Here is a 23,366-nt window from a genome sequence, read left to right as displayed (position 1 = left end):
CAATATAGGACTCAAACTCACAAAATGTAAGATCATGACCTGAGCCAAAATCAAGAGTCAGACGCTTACTGACTGAGCTACCCAGGCTTCCCAAGATGCTTTTGAGGTTCTAATGAAAGCTATGCATCCTTTCCACAGAAGAATCTTGCACACAACACATAACATTTGATTCCAGATGTTCCTGGATGTGACATGTGCTGGAGAGGGTGGTCTGATGACCCCATTGCAAGAAGTGTAGATATGACAGCAAGTCTTCTACTGAAAGCATATTGCCTTTCTTCTTCCCCAGATTCCAGAATAAAAGGAGACCTCTGATGGGTAGCAACCCTCAGGCCCTAACGTATAACCCTCCCCCCCCAGGTATTTCCATCTCAAAAGCTGTTCTGGTTGGGAAGGGTTCATATTTGAAGAAGAAAGAAGCTTCCTGATGCATTCATTTCTCCCTCTGACGTTCTTCTCTGAGTCCTATAATCTCCTTATTCTGTGTGTTCTACACACATATCAGGAACTGTTCTATAGTCACTATCAAATTTCTGTAGTGGCTCCTCATAGTTTTGCTCTGTTACCTGTAAGAGCCCTTCTTGAGCGAGAGTTGGCTTAAGTGGGATTTTAGAGTGACAAAAAACTTGGAAACATTCCCAATGCTGACATACCCATCTCTGAATACCAACAGGTATCTGTTGGAGATGAAAAAATATGGTAAATAACTCCTATCAAAGGCAAATGAATCACTATTTTCTAATTACTTTAAGAATATAAATTTGTTATCCCAACTGTGACACAGGAGAAGAGATGACATATACCCTGTGCTCTGTATGAGAAAAAATAGATGGTAGGTAGACCATAGCTGAAAACAGTATTTTTATCAAGAACTCTAAATATATCGTACATGGTTTAAATAATTATTATCTTCATTTATCTAATAATTTCCAGCTTTTGTTATTATCTTCTTTATTGGCCATTCTCCCATTTTACAATGGTTATGAATATATAAGTAGCTGTAATATTTGCATGAATAGAAGTCTATTGTTTTCAAGGAAGGGAAAAACGGAGTGGGTAGGGAAGAACAACATGAATTAAACAAGTCTTTGTTTGATCACTGAGCTATTATAAAAACATGCTAAATCCGGGAATACAAGAGTTATTAAAGATGGAGAAATTAGCGACTGAAGTATGAGACCATTTGCTCACATGACAGTCCTGCAGACAAACAATTCAGGTACTAGGGCAGGTGCAGCCACAAGAGAGCGCATGTGCTCTTTTACCTTCCATCCCAGGCAGACACCACTAATCATGCCCTCCTTCAAGCCAGGGCCAAGTAACTTCCCAATGGTTCCCAGGGCACCACTACTAATCAATGGGAGTTGCCATGAGAATCACCATCTCTGGACAAGATGATCTTTTAAATAATTGACACGACACAGGTTTTCTCATGCCAACGTTTACCAGATGCCAATACTGACTGATGCCTCTTCTGACTGTTCCGCCTTGGGCACCCTTCAGAGTGAGCTTCTCGCTAACGAACCCCCTTCCCCTGCACACAATGGAGAAAACATTCGAGCAAACTGTGTCATCACAGCTTTTTGTTTATTCCTTTCAGTCAAACAGCCAACACCTGCCAGCAAGCATGCTACTTCCTGCTTAGGAATGCAGCAGGGGAATGAGCAGCAAACTGTTTCTGGAATTTTAGCAAGTGAATTGAAAATATCAAACAAAGATGAAAAAAAAAAAAAAGGAATGATGACTCCCAGATGGTTCTGGGAAAGGGTATGGTCCCTTGTCTGAAAGAACATTAGAAGCTTCACTCTTTGCCACCCCCATGGTTCAGTCAACAACTACATCAGTAATAGTAATGATGACAACTCATCATTGGTTACTGAATACTTACTCTGCACTAGCCACTCTGTCTGGGACTTCACATACTGTACCCATCATTGCCATTGGCATATAGACTGCCTTCTAGGGTTGTGTTACTACAAATGGAGATGCTGTGATTCAGATGTGTTCAGAGACTTGTCCAAGGTCACCCAGCTAGGGAGTGTCAGTGCTGAGACTGATCCCTATGTCCACCTGTTTTGATATACTATACCACTTTTTAGTCTGATGGGGGCACCAAAGAACAATGTGAGCAGGAACTCTTGTTTTCCTTCTCTAAACTAGAGTTCATGGATTTGCAAAAAGTAGCATGGCTAGTTTGCTGTAAAGCCAGGGTTAAACCCAGATTCTTGGAAACCTTATTCTGCAACTCTTTCTGCATTTAATCTGAGGGCACAGGGTTAGGGTGGTGACGGTCTTTGCCAAGGTGGGATGTGCGAAGGTGGCAAGGACAATGATAGTGCTAGGGACTGCCGGTGAGTAGGGGGACACTAAGCATTTGATGCTGGTCAGTTTTAGAAGGTGACGCCCACACCAAACACAACAGCTCATCAATAGATGAGTGGTCTCTAAAGATCAATACGACAATGAAGCATACCAGTAGCTTTTAGCACTTGATCTGGTGTCAGGGTAACTCTTCCAGAGTCATCCCCCAAGAAGAGGTTGGTTCCAAGCCTACACTAGACCTGTGCTTATCAATTGTAGATAGGGTGACCATATAATTGGTGTACTGGTGTACTGGGAACAACCCCAGACTACCCCAGTTATGAGGGTAAAATTATATAATTAACTCCCTGTTTTACTGTCCGAAGTTTCCTTACATTGGTGACAAATCATTGGTTGCACCAATTACAGGATTTATGATAAAATATTGCATTTTCTTTTTTGAGTTACTTTTATTCTGCAAGATCATAAGCCCCCTGAGGATAGAAAGAAGGTTTTATGCACCTCTCTGTCCCTACAGTTCAGTACAATGCTGGGCACACATAGGTGTAGTTGGGGCTGAGTTTATACTGACTTGTTATTTAACATCATCCTCCTTAAGTTTCTGCTTAAGATGCACCTACTTCAATTTCTGCCAAAGATCTACTTGTTTTTTTTTTTTCATTTTTGTTTTTGTTTTAATTTAAAATTTCTCTCAGCAGGCAAAATACGCACAGTTTAACAGAATATCTCAGGAAAGTTTCCCATATAAGCCAAGTCTTTTAGCAAATGCTCTAGAAGTAAGTGAACACAACATCTGCATTTCCTATATAAACACCACACATTCAAAGTGAAATGACTCAGAGTTTGCCTAGAAATCACTGGAGATGTTGATCTGTGTCTCTGATTTCATTGTCTTCAGCCTGTGACTTTTTCTTTGTTTGTTTGTTTGTTTGTTTTTTAACTTGAAGCAAAGACTAAATAACTTTTGGATACAGAAATGCTTTTCAAAAATGGCAATAATGCATCCAGTTCAAAGGAACTACTGATCATATAATGTTTTTCCATGAACAAATCATGAGAAGGCCGCCACGTTGGTTCTTTAGATGATTTGTGTTCCATGAATACACAAGAGTATGGCTATAATTGTTTGTTTAATAGATTGGGTAAAATTGCTCATAATGCTAGTCTCAAAAGATGAAGAAAAGAGTTAAAGAGATAATGTTGTAATGAAGGGAGGTGAAGGATTTTAATGGAAAAATAGAAATCAGGAGAATCAGAGGCTCTCACTCCAAGATGGCTCTGCCTAAACCTCCCACACCAACCTGGCAGAGAAGAGGACTGGAGGCTGCAGGCAAATAAAGTTCTGAGAACCCATATTAGTCAGGAGGATGGGAGGCCTTATGAAATCCCAGTGCTACAGAGTATGAAACCAAGGACCATCCAGGAATAAAATCATAATCAAAAGTCAAGTAAATAATCAGTTATAACAGATGAAATGGCTGGATGATAAAACAGAAGCCAGGTCCTCTGCAGGCAGAGGAAACCCCAGAACATGAAGAGAAATCAGTAGGTCTAGAATGGGGCCTGAAAGCCTGCATTTCTCTCACAAGGTTCCTGGTGACAAGGAGAATGCTGGTCTGTGATCCCTACTTTTTGTGGTTGTTGTTGTTTGTTTGTTTTTGAATGTTTATTTTTGAGAGACAGGGTGCAAGCAGGGGAGGGGCAGAGAGAGAGACACACACAGAATCTGAAGCAGGCTTCAGTCTCCGAGCTATCATCACAGAGCCCAACGGGGGGCTCGGACTGTGAACTGTGAGATCTTGACCTGAGTCAAAGTCAGACGCTTAACCACCCAGGCGCCCCATGTGATCCACACTTTGAAGAGCAGGAGCCAGAAGACCTTCCTCAGGGTGCTACAGTGTAGCCCCAGAAGTAGGGCCAAACCATGGTCCTCAAAGGTGAGTATATGTCAAAATCACCTAGATCACTTGTTGAAATGCAGGAGCCTCAGCCCTGTACTCAGAAGTTAAGAGTCACTACCTCTAAGGCAGAGCCAATAATCTGCCTTTTCTGTTTTTCTTTTTTTAATTTAATTTTTACTGTAATTGTTTTCATGTTTATTTATTTTTGAGAGAGAGTGTGTGTGAACAGGGGAGGGGCAGAGGGAGAGGAAGACACAGAATCAGAAGCAGGCTCTAGGCTCTGAGCTGTCAGCACAGAGCCCAATGTGAGGCTCGAACCCATGAACCGCAATATCATGACCTGAGCTTAAGTTGGACGCTTAACCGACTGAGCCACCCAGGTGCCCCAATAAGCTGCATTTTCAAGAAGTTCCCAGGCAATGCTGGTGCTACTGGGCCAGGGACCACATCTTGAGAAATACTACTATAAAGACCCTCAGACTCTCCTAAGTTTTAGGGAGGCACTGTTAAATATAAAACCAATCCATTTCTTACTTTTTGAAAATAAAGCACACACACACACACACACACACACACACACACACAAATCTAATGTGGGAGTTGTACATTGCACCATGTCCTGGAGATGGTACCTTAAGGCAGTGGTTTTCAAAGTATGATCCCTAGACCAATACCCTCATCATCACCTGGGAATCTGCTAAAAATAGAATTCTGTAGGCCCCATTGTAGACATAACAAACCAGAGATTCTCAGAGTGGGGCCCATCAGTGCGTGCTTTAAGGAGGCCCACGGGTGGTTCTGATACCCACTGAAGTTGGACAGGCATTACCTTAGGATGAAAGAAAATGCTGGTGGGAGAAAGAGATGTAGATAGGTGTCCAAATCACTGGGCTGGAGATCAGATAACCTGAGGTCTACACCAAGCTCTGTTGCTCAGTCTCATGCATCTACACATACCACTTCAGCTTTTTGTGCCTCTATTTGCTTACCTATAAATGGAGTGGACCCACAGCCTTTCTGACTTATTCAGGTATTAAGGTAGGTTGTATGAGTGTCCCCAAATACAGATTTGTATTTCCTGTAAAGAACTTACACACCCTTGCCTGTGGCCATGAGACTGGTGTTGCTCTGGTTCGTATTGGGCTCGACTATCTGACTTGCTTTGGCCAAAGTGCCTATGAGCAGAAGCTTTAGGAAGCAGTGCATGTTTCCACAAGGATGCTTGCTTTGCCCCTCTACATAGAAGAGAGAGTCCCAAATAGAACTATGGATTCAACCTGGGCCTCCCAATGAGATGGCACATGGAGGAAAATCACAGAAGCTGAGCCACAGCCAGAGAGAAATCATGTGGACATTTGTCCTTGTGAGTCACTAAGATTTGGGTTGCGTCCGTTGTGACAGTAAGATTAACATGGGTATCGTGGACAGATGAGAAGACATAATGCACATAAAAACCTACTGAACAAATTTGAGGGGCCACCATATTTCTGGGGAGGATTTCAAAGACTGAAAACAAGAAGCCAGGCAATTTAGGGGCAGCCCTGATGGGATTTTCCTAACTGTGCCTCTTTAATGAGATTGCCTACCTTTGGTTTTCTCTCTCTCTTCTTTGTCTCTTGTTCACTCTCCCTCTTCCCCCTCCTATCTCTCCTACCTTCCCTGCATTTTCACTTTGGTTTTCTCCTTACTTCTCTAGCTGATGTGAAGAGTAGGGCTGGGGATGAAACAGAGAGAGAGGGCAGACATTCCCCTCCTGGTTCTTAATCAGGTCTTGATTTAGATATCATTCCAGAGAAGAAAATCATTATTCTCCCAAAGAATGATAAGATCAGCCCAAAGCACTGGAATATTGATTCTAAATGGATACAATTACCCAATTATTAGGACGGTGAGATCTCTAATTCTCAATTTTTAAAAATGCCTCAAACACTTGAAATCACGTTTACCTTCTGGGTAAGCAAACAAATGGACTAAGGTCTTAATAGAAGTTATAGTAGCAACAGCTTGACTCTAGGTGTGTAACAGGACAGAGGCATGTGAATGATGTGTGATGTGCACTAACAGAGGTTCTAGGACTTTGTCTAGACCCTGCCCATTTCTACAGTGGGGAGAACCTTCTCCCTTCTGGGTAATTCTATCAGTTTACAAATCAACAGTCATGTTGTTCTAAGGCCCTAAGTTGATATGTGATTACACCTCCCAAGCTAACATCCCTACAGGAGAGGCCTAATAAATAAGATAGAGCCTATATAGGAAAAGCATGGGGACCAGGAAAAGAAACGTCAAGAAAAGGACACTTGATAAGTATGCAGCTTTATGGGGGTGAATTAACACGGGTAGAAAAGCTTGTGGAACATGTAGACTGGTGGTGTGGATTTTTCCTTGCTATTCTTCTTTTGTCCGTCATTCTGATTCTGAATTGTTTTTTTTTTTTTTACTTTCTCTTTTTAAAATTAATTTAATTTATTTTTTTATTTTATTATAATAATGATTATTATTAATTATTATTTACTCTTTTGCTCTTATGGCTTCCTGTGCTTGCTTCATTTCTGCTTTTATTTATTTCCCTTAATTCGGTAGTGTCTAGTCTGGTTTTTCAATTTAGCCTTGAAGCTGGAGGATTAAATCATTCAAACAAATCTCGATTCATCAGATCGTACTGACGAACTATTACTTTAAAGTCAACTTAAACTCTATCCTTGGTCGAATGCTGATTTAAGTGAGTGTTCCATTGACAGCATCATCAACTGTGTACTGATTTTTTTTTAAAAAGACAAGTGTGATGAAACTCTGGTGACAGACAAAATCTCCAACAAATCTCAGGTCACTGGGTTCTAACAGGCCCGTACTGCCATTTTATTAATTAGGAATTTTACCAATAGAAAACAGGAACCCCCAGTGGTGATGTTGGGGAGCTAATGTGGCTAATGTAAAAGCTTAACTAAGCTTTCAATCATTCAATCAACTAATAATTTAGTGACTGTGTACAATGGGCTGAGCTTCATTCTGGATGCCAGAGATACAAAAGACAAACTTTGTGATCGCCAGAGCTTACGTTCTGGTTTTGATGACAGGCAACAAACAAATGTATAATATGTATAATAAGATGATGAAGGAATACTTAGCAGTGTAGAAGGCAGAGAGAGAGAAGTAGGGCCTGACTTGCAGACAGGGTGGGCCTTCTACTGCAGCCTGTCATCTAGGAAGGACTCTAAGGTCAGATGCCACTCACAGGGCCTAAATGAAACTGAGCCATTCATCAACAATGCCGTCAGTTCAGGAGACTGACTATTCCATCACTGCAGAGTGCCCTCAGTTCCCCTGATGATCACTATTCCTACCCCAAAGTTAACCATTATTATGATTTCTCCTAGCAGAGATTACTTCTTCATGTTTTTAAAATTCATAAACATTGAAATCATAGAGATACACTTTTTTATATTTGGTTTCTTTCAACACTAAATTTGTGAGATTCACCAGTTGTGTTTGATGCACATTTGTCATTCTTTCTTATTGCTTTGAGTGAATATATAAAAGTACCTAGTTTTTAATGCCCCCCCCAAAAGACTAGAAATGTGGTAGGCAGACCCCAAGATGGGCCACATGTCCAACCCTTGAGTGTAGGTGAGGACCCGTGATTTGCTTTTAGCAAATAGCTGGCAAAGGTGATGAGATATCTTTTCTGGGATTCTATGTTGCGATACATCCATTTATGTAACTGCTGGTGTTCCCTTACTGGCTTGCAGAAGTAAGCTATGAAGGGCTATAGAGAGTTCCATGTGGCCAGGACCTGTCAGTGCCTTTAGGAGCTGAGAACGAGGTGCGGTGTACAGCCAGCAAGAAACTGGGATCTTCATCCTAAAACCTCAAGGAACTGAGCCCTGCCAACAGCCTGAGGAAGCTTGAAGCAGTTCTTTCCCTGGTGGAGAACCTGGTAAGACCACAGCCCACCTACGAGACTCTGAGCAGAAGACCAGATACACTGTGCTGCACTCCTGGCCCAAGGAAATAGTGGGATAAGAAATGTGCGCTCTTCTGAGCCACTAACTTGGAAATAGAATTGAAAACTAATATAAGAACCCAGATCTCTGGCTTTCTCACACAGCGACTTTTATTCCTTTGTGTTGCTTCAGGTAAAAGAAAAATCCTATAAACAACTCAACATTCTTTCTCCGTAATCCATTTTCAACAATAACCAAATGTGGCAAATGCAAATCATGAAGCACATTAGTCGTGGTTCAATCATTTTCAATCTACAGTGGTCCGTCCCTTACCTTTAAAAAGCCATTTATTAATTGGTCAGACACAAATGAGAAAACGAGTGGAAGCAGCTAAGGTTGGCCATCTCGGGGCATTTCCTGGGAAGAATGATCTTAGAGGAGGAAAAGAAGAAAAGAAAACGGGGGTTGTATATTTTCAAGATGCTATTTTCAGCGTGTATTTCCCACAGATGCATCTTAAGTACTTTGGAGCAATGCCAACCAGGGTGCAATGCAGATATAAGTCAATATCATTACAACACAGGCACTTAACAGGAAGACATAACTGATGAAATTCACCTGCTCGCACGAGAAGAAAGCTCGCCCGTTCTGGGGGAATAAGTTTCCGATACCCCGTTTCTATTCCTTTTCACTTTCGTCCTTGATTTATTGCCTTTGCCCAGCTTCAGCATGACAAAGGCTCCAGCTTTCAGCACAGAATGATATTCCAGACTCCACTAAATATATTTGTAAGACAAGGGCAGCCAACAAAATTAAACTGCCGGCACAAAGACTGGCTGTTATTTAAAGCTAGAGAGAGATTACGGGGGATTATTACTTTATCAAAAAATATTTCAGCTACGAACCCAGTGCTTATTTCTCCAGTACTTTGGCTGTGTGCTAATTCATCTCCCACCTTGCACGGATTTAGTCTTTCATTGCCAATTTATTGGAAAGCTTGACAAATGTCGGTGGCCTATGGTACAGGACACCCAGGCTTACTTAGTTATTGCTACAGAGAGCTGGAAATCGGGACCTTCAAAGGGGATTTACGTGTGCTGTGTCTTTGATTTTTATTGTCTCGCTTTCATTTCTTTGAACCATCAGGCATTTCATCCTTAATCTCGTTTGTCTTTTAGGGGCCCCACCTCAGGATGGCGACACAAACAATCAAAATCCGACAGCAGCAGTACCATTATGGAGCTGATGACTTGGTCCTGGTTTTTCATCTACAGTTTTTAAATGCAGTATTTTATCTGTTTCAAATTGTCTCTCTTTTACGATACCTTTCCTTGGCCCCTTCGTATACCTTGAGAAGAAAAATACGTATCAAAATTAGAGATAAGAGGCTAAGAGAAATCCATTTTTATTATCTGCTATTTCTTAAGGTTTTTCGCTCATTTTAGCTTCATGCTTTTAAGTAAAGTCGTTATCCAATTTAATTTATTCTCCTTGATTCTTAGCTGCACTTTAGTGCACCATAAAGATATGACAGTGAACTCTTTTGAAGATGAACCATTAGAATATACCTCTAAAAAGGCTCTTTTGCTTGAAAAAAAATGTGCCCTGTTTTCATTAAAAGCTCTCAAGATTTCACATGGAAAATCTTATCTATAGCGGCAAAGTATGTAGCGGCCCCCGAATGGTGCTAGGCCTGTGCTGAGTCCTTGAATGACTGTGATAGCTGTGGATCCAACAAGTTAACAGAGACTGTGACAGTTTCTGTAACAGACTGCTGCAGAAACCCATTAGAAGGGTACTTAACATAGTCTTTGGGAGGGAACCAGAATGCTTCCCAGAAGTGACATTACACTTAGCCTCGAAGAAATGAGAATTTGCCAACAAAGAAGAGAAGATGGGGAAGGAAAGAATGATTCAAGTAAAGGTACAAGATGTATAAAGACCCAGAGGTGAAACAGCGTGATGCATTCAACCATGGGGACATAATTCAATATGGGGAAAGGGGACAGTGGGGTGTGAGAATAAGAAGAATTAGAACTTCACAGGAAAGCAAGGGGTTGAACAGAGTTTGGAACTTAGCCCAAGGGTAGTCGGAGAGATCAGAAATGAGTGACATGAATATATTTGAATTTTAAAAAAGATCAGCCTGGTCAGAATAGAGAAGGAATTAAATGGACACAGGCCTGGAGGCTGGGAGAAGTATTTGGATACTGTTGCAGTAATTTGATTCTGAGATTAGGGTGGCCAGAGGTTAGATGACCATAGTGTGAGCATACAAAGTTGACAGATATAAGAGACCAGGGAACTAAATACAATGTGGTGCAAGAAGGTTGAGTAAAGCTTGGTGATTGATGCAGGGGGGTAAGCGGGGTAGGAAAGAGGAAGTCATGGGTGAAGCATGTCTCTGGTTGGGTGAATACAGAGCACTTCTTTGAGAAAGGGAAGACTCATGCAAGGGAAGATCTACCTGTGTGCATGTGTATGTACATGCAGGCATGTGCATGTCTTTATGTGTGTGCGTGTGCGTATGTGTGTACACATGTCTGTGTGTGTGTGCGTATGTGTCTATATGTGTGCAGTATGTGTCTGTGTGTATTGCATGTGTGTTGGGAGGTGGGGTTAATGTGGAGCTTCAGGTGTCTACGGGATAGCCAATTAAAGATGCCCCCCTCAAGCAGCTGGGACAATTTTTGTAAAGCCGCAAAGATCTACATAATCCCTAAAGTCATGAAAATGGATGACATCTCAGTGCAAGTGTATCCTTCATCCAAGAAAAAGCTGGAACTGTCACAGGAAATCCAACGTGTAAAGGGCAGGTTGAGGATGAAGTATCACACAGAAGGCCGAGAAGAGGTAGCCAACACCATAACATGTTGTAGCAAACCCTCAGAAGGTAAGGCCTGAAAGAGATCTGGCAATGAGGCCGCCTCTTAGTGGTCTTGGCATGGGCCATTTCAATAAAGTGTGCTTAACTGTTAAGAAAAGTAAAACCATTTGTTATACTGAATATTTCCAATTAAATTATGTCACTCATTTATTCTTCCATCCACTCATTATAGGACTTAATTCACTAATTGAAAACATGGAAATGGGGCATGGACTCAACTGTGTAGATAATCATCTAAGGAGCCTTCAACCAATATCCTTTACATATTTATATGTGCTTACATGTATTTACTAGAGGGGGGAGAACTAGTTTTCTATTAACAAAACATTCAAGCAATGGATTTATTTATGCATTTAATTACTGTTTATGAAAATAATACTTTTTAAAAGTCAAATAGTATAGAAAGACTTAACAAGAGACAGCAACTCCTGGCCCACACTTTCCTACTCTGGGCCCTCCTCCTCCTGTGTAGTGACTTTTAGTTCTGTTGGTTTTCTTGTTATTTTATTTCAACTTTATTTTATTAAATATATTGCTATTTTTTGATTTATTAATTTAAATATTATATGTTGCCTTCCCACAATGACAGATGAGGAATTACCATATGGCTCCGATTTTGGATAATTTACAATTTTGCTTAGGTTGGTTTTCAAAGTCCACATCTTTGTGTCTGATGTCAGTATCACCCTTTGCTGGTATCTTTCACTTACATATTTTCTCTAAGAGCCACTCTCCAAAAGCCCTCTGTCAGTATACCTTATTCAAGACCAGGTTTTCTCAACCTCAAAGGTACGGATATTCTGGTCCAGATAATTCTTTGTGTGCAGTGATGGGGGGGGGGGGGGGGGCGACGGGGGAAGGGAGGCTGTCCTCGGTCTTTAAAATATTTAGCAACATCCTTCACTTCTATCCACTACATACCAGTAGCACTTCTCATCTTGACAATGAAGAATGTCTCCAGATATCACCAAATGTCCCCTGGGGGGATGCAAATATGCCCAGTTGAGAACCATGGGTCTAGACTGGCTAGTCACTAGGAGTTCTGCATAGTTGTTATCCTGAAATTACCTTGCTTGTTCTGTGGTGGGTGACGTTTCCTGGAGCCCATACCATTCTTTTTTAAATATGTCTTTCTTTGGGTGAAGTACATTGTAGCAGGAAGCCTCTATCCTGGTCCCATGGATTCCTGCCTCCTAGTCGTCACACCTTCATGTGACCTCCTCTCACATCATCAGCAGGGGTCCCTGCTGAATTCAGGTTCTGAAAAGAGTCCATTCTCTGTCTTAGGTACTCTCTCTTTTATGTATTTCTCTCTCCCTTTCTCTCTGTCTTTATCTCTTTTTCTCAACTTCTTGTCATCCCTTATCACTTTCTCTTGACTGACATGCTGTCTGTGAAGCCCTATGGAAAAGTCAAGAACAAATAACTGAAAGCCCCTGTCAACAGTGACAAGACGGAGCTAGGAAGCAGATTATCCAGTCCCTTTGGACTACTGCAGGCCAAGGGGTGTGACCTCATGAGAGACCATGAGCCAGGAACATCCAACTAAGCCAATTCCAGATTCCTTGACCTCTCACAGAACTGTATAAAGGGGTACATTTTTGCTGTTATAAGGTGTTAAATTTGGGGGTGTTTTATTTACACAGCATTAGATAACGCATTTTTTAATGTATATTTATTTTTGAAGGAGAGAGAGACAGAGTGTGAGCAGGGGAGGGGCAGAGAGAGAGAGGATGACACAGAATCTGAAGCAGGCTCCAGGCTCTGAGCTGTCAGCACAGAGCCCGATGAGGGGCTCGAACTCACGGGCCATGAGATAATGGCCTGAGCCAAAGACGGACACTTAACCGACTGAGCTACCCAGGTGCCCCGTATCTTAAGGTGTTTAGGGAGTCTTAAACAATGACTTGGAATACCTCTTCTCTTTTATGTATGAAATTGTTTGCATTGCTCCCTCACACATGACTAATAATTTGACTAAGTATAGCATTCCAGTTTGAACACCATTTTCCCTTAGGCTTGTGAAGATGCTTTTCCATCATCTTCAAACTTCCAGTGGTTTTGTTAAGAGATTCTTTGCTAGCTCGAGTCTGATCCTGTCTTTAGCAAAGTTAGGGTTGCCTTTGCTTTGGTGTGTGTCTTCTGGGCTGGAGAGGGAAGCAAACTTTTAAGCCAAGTTCTTTCATTCTATAAAGTATTTTTCACTACATCTTTGCTAATATTCTCTCCTCCTCTATTCTCCCTTTCTGTAACTCCTTTTACATAGTGAACATTATGTTTTGCTCTCTAATTTCCTCTTTTGTCTTCATATTGTCCACATTTCTGTATTTTTGTCCAACTCTCTGGGAGATTTCCCAAATGTTATCTTCCAATTTCTAGAATGTTCACAATTTGCTACATTTCCGAGAGTTCTTTCTTATTGTTTTACAGTTTCATTTTAAAGCATCATGTTCTTGTTTCATGGATTTATATATTCTCCTATCTCTCTGAAATACTAGATTTTGAATGCTTCTTCCCCCTCTTGCATTATCCCTGTTTTCTCCACTTATCTGTGTTTATTTACCTGATCCTTCTCTTTCATCTTGGAGGTTTTATGGAAATGTCTGATGGTTGTGGTAAGTCATGGCCATCTGTTCACAATTGTGACTCAGAACTGCATACCGGATTGAAGATTCCATGTGCACGGGCTGAGTGTGTCAACAGGTGGGATTCTCTGATAAGTGACCATATCGGTAAATCATTCCTTTCAATGAGGACATCCCTAAAATTCTAGTTATCCACGTATTTTTATTTTATTAGTTTTATTTATTTATTATGAGAGAGAGAGAGAGAGAGAGAGAGAACATGTGTGAGTAGGGAGAGGGACAGAGAGAGACAGAGAGAAAATCCCAAGCAAGCTCCGCATGCTGTCAGCACAAAGCCCGATGTGGGGTTCAAAGCCATGAATCATTATATCATGAACTGAGCCCAAATCAAGATTCAGATGTTTAATCAATGGAGCCACTCAGGTGCCCCATCACATATATTTTTCATGGGTCTGTTCAGTTCCTCGGTAGGGAAACCCTCTCATATCCTGCATGAAGAAAGAAAGGCTTCACTGTAAGAGCTCTTGGAAAAAGGGATGAATGAGGCCCCAAGTGTACAGAATGCCATGTCATTTCTCTCTTTAACCCTGTCTCTTGATCTCACCCTCAGCTTTAGAAACTCTTGTTCAATTTCTATATGCTACCAAATGTCTGGTCTTCCCAAGGAACTTATCTTCCCAGATAAGGAAACTGGATTTAAGGTCAACAGTTCTCTGCAAAAACTTCTTGTTTTCTCCTGACTTCACGCCTCATGCCAGAATCCATGGTGTGCAGAATGGCCAGGCCTCAGCCTGTCCCATGACCCCTTCCCATTACCATGCCTTCGTAGTGACCTGGACCAAGCCAGCTTTCCTCCTCCATTGCTGTTCAGCTTTTAAAAATGTATTCATATCTCTTACCCATCCTAAGCTCTATTCTGTTCTCTTTGTCTTTTTAAGTTCCTATCTTTTTTTTTAATTTTTAAATTTGCTTATGTAATTGTAGAGGAGTCTAAGAAGAGAACAACGATAAACTTGTGCATCTATCCTCATGTTTACATAAAAGCATGCATTTATTATACGGGATTTTCCTGAACCAGAAAAATTCTGTTGAGCCCTATTAATTACAATAAGATCACTTATTCCGAGAAACACACACTTACCCATGTGCTCTTTATGTCACATGACTATGACTGCCAAATTTAGCTGGCTGGTCTTACTGCAGGAGCTCTAGCTGTACTGGGCAACTCACATCACAGAATTTGGCATCAATAAAGAATGTGGTTTGTTTGTTTGCTTGTTTGTTTGTTTCCACTGGAGAGTCCTGGGGAAGTCAGGTGCATCAAAGTACAATTTGCCAAACAGAAGGAGCTATCTGGCACCCCTTCCACCAGCAGTGTATTTCCAAATATCCCATGGGGCTGTCCTCCGTCTCTACTGTGCCATCCTTTCTGTCTGGCCCATCATTTAAACAGAGTTTTGGAAGCACCACAGGGAGTGAATATGGCATTCCTGACACAGCACGCTCCCTCCACGAAAGTGAAAGCAAACACCAGAGAGAAAACAGCAGGTTCCATTTTGAGTCATGCCCAGAACAATGAGAGGTCACAGAACAAAGCGGAACAGTTCACAGGCTAAAAAGAGACCAGCGGGGTTTGATTTTCAGCTTCGCTGGTTCAATGCTGTGTCTTCTCGGACAAGTTACTTAATGTTTCAGTGCCTAAGTTTCTTCATCTGTAAAATGGGTAATGTTAGTACTAACTCCACAGCCGTCGTGAAACGGATTAAATGAACTAATTGTAAGACTAAAATCACTAAAACTACATCTTCGCACACATGAAGCACTTGGCAAGAATTAGCTGCTATCAGTTGCTTTTGGGCCAGGAGATCATGGAAGGTCTCCAATGGGTGGTGTTAGAAATTGACTGGACTCCTCATAAGGCTGAAACCCTGCTCACCATGTCTCCAGTGCAGCTTTATAATAGGGGATTGGATTTCCAGGACCCTCATTTCTAAACTTTGAGAGGATAAGTTACTTATTAAAGTGGAAACACATCTCCAATAACTCTGAATGAAGAGAAATAATGATAATCCAAGGCCTACTTGCTTCACAAAAGGTAATTAACTGCACAGAGAACTGAATAAACCCAGAGCTTGGGCTTTCTGCTGACTGTTTCACATCTCAAGATGTAAGTATTTACAGATCAAGTGCTCTAAGAAGAATAAAAACATGTCTTTTCTCTGAGAAAAGCTTTCTTCACACAGACTTCAACTACTTTCTTAATCCTTAAGCCCCTAATTAGAGTTCTAGTCCAAAAGCTAACCATCCAGTTCCCCGGTCTCTCCAGCCCTGGCTTTAAAAAAATCAAGGTGGCTCAATCACCAGCCAGCGCTTTGCTCTGTTTTATAATAACCCTTCTTTGTATTTATCCCCAGACCTTTAATCTGAGTTCCTTCCAACCTTTTACTACAGGATTTTATTAATCCTCAACAACACTGCTGTGCAACCCTTGACCAATGCAATTATCCCAAATTTACAGATGAAGAAACTAAGGCACCAAGCGCACGCCTTTTCTCTTTTTACAAACAATGAAGCACAAGACCAGACAATAATTCTCTTGATTCTCACAGTACAGTCGTAAGCAACCAGCCTTGCTGGAAAAAAATAAACAGTTGCTCAATTCTTGGGAAATTTCTAAAAAGGTTTTTAAACTGGGAAAGTACAGAGATCTCAAAGGGCCGCAGAAAATAAAATAAAAGAATGCCAGCTCCCCAGAGCCCCACTGCCCAAACAACCCTGCCTCTCAAAAGTATGTCACAGGTGACAGAATGGAATCTCAGTAAGAACAGAATTAAGCATGCTAATAATTTATATTCATGCCCATATTTACTTGGATCATGATGGACTGAGAAGAAGTGTCCTCTGTCCCCCAATAGCCCCACTGTCATCTCATGGACTCTGGGGGACATCCCCGACACTTGCAAGACATAATTCAATCCAAGAATACCAAGGCCAACTCTTTGCTGAGTACTCTGCTGGATGCTGACCTTACAAAGATTAATTGTACCTGGAACCCAATGTCAAGAATCTCCCCAATTCAATGACACCATATTTGTTCTTCTATTATGAGCACCTTGGACAGCATCTAGCACATGGGAGCTGTTGTGAACTGAATGTATGTGTCCCCCTCAATTCCATAGTTGAAGTCCTAATCCCCAGTGGGACTGTATTTGGAAAGAGAGCCTGTAGGAATGTCATTGCAGTTAAATGAGCTTCTAACGGTGGGACTTTGATCCAATAGGATGAGTGTCCTTTTCAGAGCACACTCCCTTTCTCTCTCAGGCACATAATACTAAGGAAAGGCCATGTGAACTCACAGTAAGAAAGGAGCCTCCTACAACTCAATGAGGCAGCTCTCGCCAGACACCAACCCGGCTGGTGCATTGATCTCAGACTTCCAGTCTTCAGAACTGTGAGAAAATAAATTTCTGTAGATTAAACCACGTAGTCTGTGGTATTTTGTTATGGCAGCCCTGGCAGATAAATGGAGGAGGTATTAAATAAATGTTTGCAGAGTTAATTGCATTTTGTATTTTTGGTTACCCTTAATTCCATACTAGTCTTTGATTATTGCTCTTCATGCAGGGGATTAGAGCATTGACTCAGTAGCTCTGTTCTTCTTGTTTTGGCTTCCTCGATGCTGGCACTTGCCGTCCAGCCAGCTCCACAGCCAAGGTGTGAGGTGGGCGTTTCCAAGAGTTTGACTATGTCCCTCAGTTGTATCTTGCTGGGCCTGGTCATACAGTGAGTCCTGTGAATATGTCCTGCTTTTCAGTTATTTTATGTCTGTCTGCCTGTTTATCTTTATTTCAGAAACATCAGACAAGTTCCCCAAAGATCTAGTTCAGAGGGTATCTGAGAAAGCCATTCTTAAAGTTTTCTTTTTCTTTTCTTTTTTATTTTTGGTTTTCATACTTGTGTATATCAAAAGCAAATGCCTGTACCTAATGACAGCAGCTAAGGTGCAGGCTGGAGACCCTCTGCCTCATCTTTCTCCTTCCTCAGGGTAATGTCACCCTCCTCCACCATTAGACGCTCTGCCTCTAAGCAATGGGCGATTTTCATGTCCTTTTCGGATGAAATTTTAATCTCTGTTTATCCGAATCCCACCTTTAACATTCATGTTCTGCCCACCCAAGCACGCAGATCACTCATATTATGATTATCAATATGAAAATACAATGTGTTTTGCACTTTACAGTCTATGAAGCACATCTTCTTACATTTTCTCATTTGATCTTTCTCTTAGCCTGATCGAACTGCTATAACAAAATACTGTAGACCAGGTAGACCAACCAGCAGGAATGTATTTTCTCACAGTTCTGGATGGCAGCGAGATCAAAGTGACAGCCAGTTTAGTCGCTGGTGAAGACTTTCCTCCTGGTTCGCAGATGGCCACCTTCTCACTGTGTCCTCACATGGCAGAGAGAGACAGAGACAGACAGAAAACTCTGCTGCCTCATCTTTTAAGGACACTAACCATAGCAGATTGGGGCTCTCCCCTTCTAACCTAAATTAACCTTAACTTCCTTCTCACTCAAAATACAAGGAATTGGGGCTTCAACATATGGATTTTAGAAGCACACAATGTTTTTTTTTCCTAATTTTTTTTAATGTTTATTTTTGAAAGAGAGAGACAGAGCATGAGTGGGAGAGGGGCAGAGAGAGAGGGAGACACAGAATCCAAAGCAGGCTCCAGGCTCTGAGCTGTCAGCACAGAGCCCGATGTAGGGCTCAAACGCATGAGTCATGAGATTGTGACCTGAGCTGAAGTCAGATGCTTCACCCACCGAGCCACCCAGGCTCTCGGAAGGACACAATCTTCATGGACTTATGAGCATACCACAAAATAAGAAATCTACAACATTGGGCTGCCTGGGTGGCTCAGTCAGCTAAGCCCCCGACTCTTAATTTTGGTTCAGGTCACGGGATCAAGCCCTCATCGGGCTCCATGCTGAGCATAGAACCTGACTGAGATTGTTTCCCTGTCTGTCCGTCTCCCCTGCTTGCATACTATCTCACTCTCAAAATAATTAATAAACATTTAAAAAAGAGGGAGAGAGAGAAATCCACAACAAGGGAGAGAAGAAAAATAAGAAAGATGACCTAGATCCAGTTTTATTCATCATACCTCTATTTCTCCTCTCAGACCCACCCCTTGGTCAGTGGATTAACTGTCTGATACTAGAAATGCCATTTGTGCCTGCCCATATCTTTGACTTTCCTCTAAGAGGACACGAGGAGGAGGGATTCTTGACTGCCCTCTCAAGGTCATGGTGTGGCATAACCACATTAGTCTGAAATGGAGGAGAGCTGCCCAGCAGGACCCGGCTGGTATGTCCTCCCAGCAAGAGATTATTGGAAAGCCCAGAAATGATGGAAATGCACCAACCAAAACAGTCCTGCAGATATCAAAAGACTTTTGGGAATTTGAAGTTCAAAAGCAGCAAAGTGTTGCTTAACATAAGCCAGAGACTGAAGTGGTAATGGTTACGCTTTCGGAGGTATGCTTTTCTCAGGCTGTTTATTGGGGTTCCTGCTACTCTGAGGTACTCAGGTATATGCTGGTGTCACAAAGGGAGTGGTAGGAGGCAGAACTAAACTTTGAAAGTCTTCCACAAGAAAGCAGTGAGAAGCTGAGAGTAGTCTAGGGTCAAGCCAGCCCTGGCCAGCAGCTGTTGAAGTCTGTACTTTGAAGATGCTCCCTCTCTGGATTCCTCCTTATCCCTGTCTCCCTTGAGTCAGTCTGTTCAAAATGTAAAGTGTCCAGGTTCATCATTATTCCCTCCAAGGTGTGTGCAATCACAAATGCAGACAGTGAATCCTTATGAATGTATATGTTTAAAAAAAAAAAAAAAGTTGATAAAAAGGAAATGCTGAGGCAAAGTCAGACAAACCATTTGGTGCCGGAGGGCAGCAGAACAGCCACCAGGGGAAGGTGACCTGGGGCCCTGTTCAGATGTTGTACTCAAATGATTTCACCATAGATTGATGGCCTTAGACTTAGCACATATTCTCAATTTGATTTTTTTATTTTTACTATCAAGGGGCCAAGAAGGACACGCAATGAAAGAGTAGAAAGGGGAAATGATTGGGGGAAAAAAAAATATATATATATATATGTTTCACATGCAATGGAAATAAAATGGAGACAATGAGAAACAGTCAGGGAAACCTCTCATTTTATTAAACAATGATCTAATGTCTGCCTAGAAAACACTTCTCTTTCATGGCCCAAATCAAGGCTCACTATCTCCAAGAACCCTTTTGTTACCCTCCTTCCCTCATTCTATCTGGAACAGACTCTACCCCACATCTGTGGCACATTGTTTTCTTTGTTTATTGTGCCTCTGTCCCCAGACTAGATCCTGAAAGGCAGAACAGGATCCTGTCTGAATCTGTCTCTCCTGTACATAAAATAGTGCCTGCTCCCTGATAGATGCTCTGTGAATATTTATCAAATGACAAGTTTGAAGAACTCCATAGAACTGTGCAGGAGGTACAGCCATCCTTCAGTGAAATGCTGTGGAATTGAAATGTACACTCCCATTACCTTCTCTGGACCCTTTCCTCCTTCATCCGCTCCTTCTCTCCCAGCTGCCATTTCTCTGAGAAGTGGCCTTCCGCCCAAAGCTCCAGCCCATCAGACCACAAACACCCTCACTCTCCTAAGGTCTCCCTAAACCCAAATGCCTCCTTTTCTTTCTCTAATCTTCCATCCAAGAAATGAAAATTCTTTTCTTCCTTTAGGAAAAAGGACGTGTTTTCATTTGAAAAGACAGCAGCGGCTTAACCTGAATAAGTCTCTGGTTGGCGAAACTTCAAGAAAAATGATGAAGGGCATAGGAAGGATTCCAAAAGTGCCAACCAAACCCCCGCCAGGGGGAGACTCAGAAGCATGACTTGGGAGTCCCACTGCTCTTCTCTCCTCCGGCCCGAACACCCATATTAAATAGATTTGCAAGCCAAGGATTTTGTTCAGTATTTACACAGTTTATCCACCTGTCTCCACTCCCTGGCTTCTTAACTCACAGTACTGAAACGGGGGCCATTTTGTACGACACGGCCATGGGCATTTTCTTCCTCCTGGGAAGAACAAAAAGGACTCCTTTTAACAATGATCTTCTCATCATGATTTCCACCAGATTCCCAGAGGTGTCTTAAATCAAAGAAAGGTGAAGAAACCTGTACTAACAGAAAACGCTTAACTTCATCGCAGAGAGGTGTGAGTCAGTCTTGTAAAACCTTTCCACAGAAAGACTTTCCCTAGTTAACCCTTTACTGTCTTTGTTCACTTAATTCTTTTTTTTTATAAGCTGTAGGTATTCTTACCATTAGTATTTTCAGAGGTTATATCTCTCACTGAAGTCTATCAAAGTCTTAGTATAAGTATGCCTATCTCCTCACTAAGCAGGGTCCCCATTTGACTCCCTGGAAGTTAGGTCAGCGGCCTGATACCGTGAGCATACTGGGAACAAGTTGTACCAATACCAAGTTTTAATTCCTCATAGAAGTATTTCAAAGGCTGCAAACACGGCCCCAGCAGAAAGAAATATAAATGTAAGACTACACAGGAAGGGAACAGAGAATAACAAAATCTCAGACTTGGAAAGGAACTCAGAGGTTCTTTTTCTCCCTCATCCACTGCCAGAATTCTTCTTATGGTTTCTCCAACAAATTGCCATTTAATTACTGTCTGAAGACCTCTGATGGCAAGGGATTCACTCTTGCTCAAGGCATTTGCCCTATTATATAACCCCTGAATTCCTAGGAGATTCATCCTCAAAGTTAGACAATATCTAACTTGTAGTTAGGTTGCCTGAGAAATCTGGACAACTTCATTCCCTCATGTACCTGGACTGTCCATCAAAAACTGTAAGGCAGTTTCGAGTCTCTCTTTTTCCTTATGGTGTTTAGACAGCACTGCATCCTGTTTATTTTTCTTGCTCTCCACAGTTCCTGATACTGTGCAGTGGGGAATCGGTGGAAGAATTAATGAATGGGGACATATCTCAGCTGTGTCTCTGTAGGACAAGGAGATGGCAGGAAGTGCCCAGGGTCCTAAATCATGGACTGTGTGGTGTGACAAGAGTTCCTACAGCAATGGAGGAGGTAGTTCTGACGCAGTGAGGAGAGTGGGGGCATTCCATGACTAGTCCCTGCCTGGCCACTCATCTCTCTTGAAGCCTGAACTTTCAGTCTCTCCCTGAGACCTAAGCTTAAAACAAACAAACAAACAAACAAACAAGGCATAAGTATCTCCTTGCTTTCTGCACTTAGCCAGGACTTAAAGAACATAAATGCCCATAGGGTCAAGTAAAGCTTTCACGGAAGTGAGGCTTTAGAGTTTAAGAAAATAAGTGATCAGACAGAATTCAAGCATGCCCGCCTAATGAAATAAATTCAATTTATTTAAAGCACATTGTTTCAAAAAATAAATTAACACTCTTCATTTAGAGCTTATGGTTAAGGACATAAAGTATGCTACCAGACTCCAGGAGGGAAGACTGAATTATAGCTCTTTTACTTACTTGCTGTGAGATTTTAAGCAAGTTATTTAAGCTCTGTATGCCTTAGTTGCTGGAACTATGAGATTAATACCGCCAATCACGTTGGATTATCGTAAGAATTAAGAGCTGTGTACATTAATTAGAATGGTGTCCAGAATGTGTGTGTGTGTGTGTGTGTGTGTGTGTGTGTGGAGAGAGAGAAGGAGAGTATGTGGGGTAGTATTTATGTAGTCAGATATACTTATTCCTGTTACGCACTGTCTATATCCACAGATACAACCTGGCAGGTACAAATGGGCCATGGAACCACACGTAAGAGATGCTTTGCAGAAAACTTGCATCTCACTGCTCTGTAACTTACTGTAGTCTAGCCACATCACAGCAGGATCGTCTAGCTTAGAGGAAAGATGGTGGGGCTGATTATCAGGAGATCTGGTCTCTGGTCTCAGCCGTGTCCTGAGTTATCTGCCTGGCCTAAGTTAATCAGTTAATCTATGCCTCAGCATCCTCAGCCAGCCTTATTCACCTCACAGAGACATTATGGGGGCAAAGTTTAAGAACTGACATGTTAATATAATGGTTCTAATCATACAAAGGTCTGCTGACTAATAAGAGGTCTAATAACCCATAATGGTTCCTTTCTCTCTTATAGGCTCTTCAAGATCAGATAGTCTTGGAGTGGTCAGTCACCACCCAGGCTCTCTCTCTCTCTTTTTTTCTTCCCTTGCATTTGCTCTTAGAATAAAATTGTCAGTGGGACGCTGTCATTCTTAATGTACTTCAGGCCTGATTCAACTCACTCGCCCACCAGGTTTGATCTTTGTGTGAGGCTCACACATCATTCTTTACTTTCAGTGTCATAAATCGACAGAAAGCAAGATGAAGCAAAGAAGAAGACCTCCTACCACTCCCCCACTTCCAAAAAAAAAAAAAAATAGAGCAAGAGAAATCGGTCTAAGGTCGAAAGAGGTCAGAGTATGGCTGCATATTCCAATGGCCTTCTATGGCCTCAGCACAGTCCATCCCAGGGATGGTTCTAAAGCCCAGCCTCCTCTCATTACATTGGCAAATTACAAGAGGAGAAAGAACATTTTCTTAATCATGGGAATGTGTTCTTTGAGATCAGACGACTGGGATGGCCACATCTTTGCCCTCATGACCAGTTCTAATACTTGTTCCAT

At 41.8% G+C, this 23,366-nt stretch overlaps 1 protein-coding gene and 1 long non-coding RNA gene across 2 annotated transcripts in view; one reads left to right on the top strand and one right to left on the bottom strand.

The window, feature by feature from the left end:
* The window catches only part of CNTNAP5 (contactin associated protein family member 5), a 243,413-nt gene that overhangs the window by 75,635 nt on the left and 144,412 nt on the right, over positions 1–23,366 (bottom strand). The window lies entirely within an intron of this gene.
* Positions 4,456–9,799, top strand: LOC125911691 (uncharacterized). Its single transcript, XR_007454411.1, has 2 exons — positions 4,456–5,261; positions 9,343–9,799. It is a non-coding gene; the product is annotated as an uncharacterized LOC125911691 (long non-coding RNA).

The sequence above is a fragment of the Panthera uncia genome (genome assembly GCF_023721935.1).
Source record: "Panthera uncia isolate 11264 chromosome C1 unlocalized genomic scaffold, Puncia_PCG_1.0 HiC_scaffold_3, whole genome shotgun sequence".
Classification (NCBI taxonomy): domain Eukaryota; kingdom Metazoa; phylum Chordata; class Mammalia; order Carnivora; family Felidae; genus Panthera; species Panthera uncia.
The sequence above is the reverse complement of the archived record's forward strand: the minus strand, read 5'-3'. Positions and strand labels throughout refer to the sequence as shown.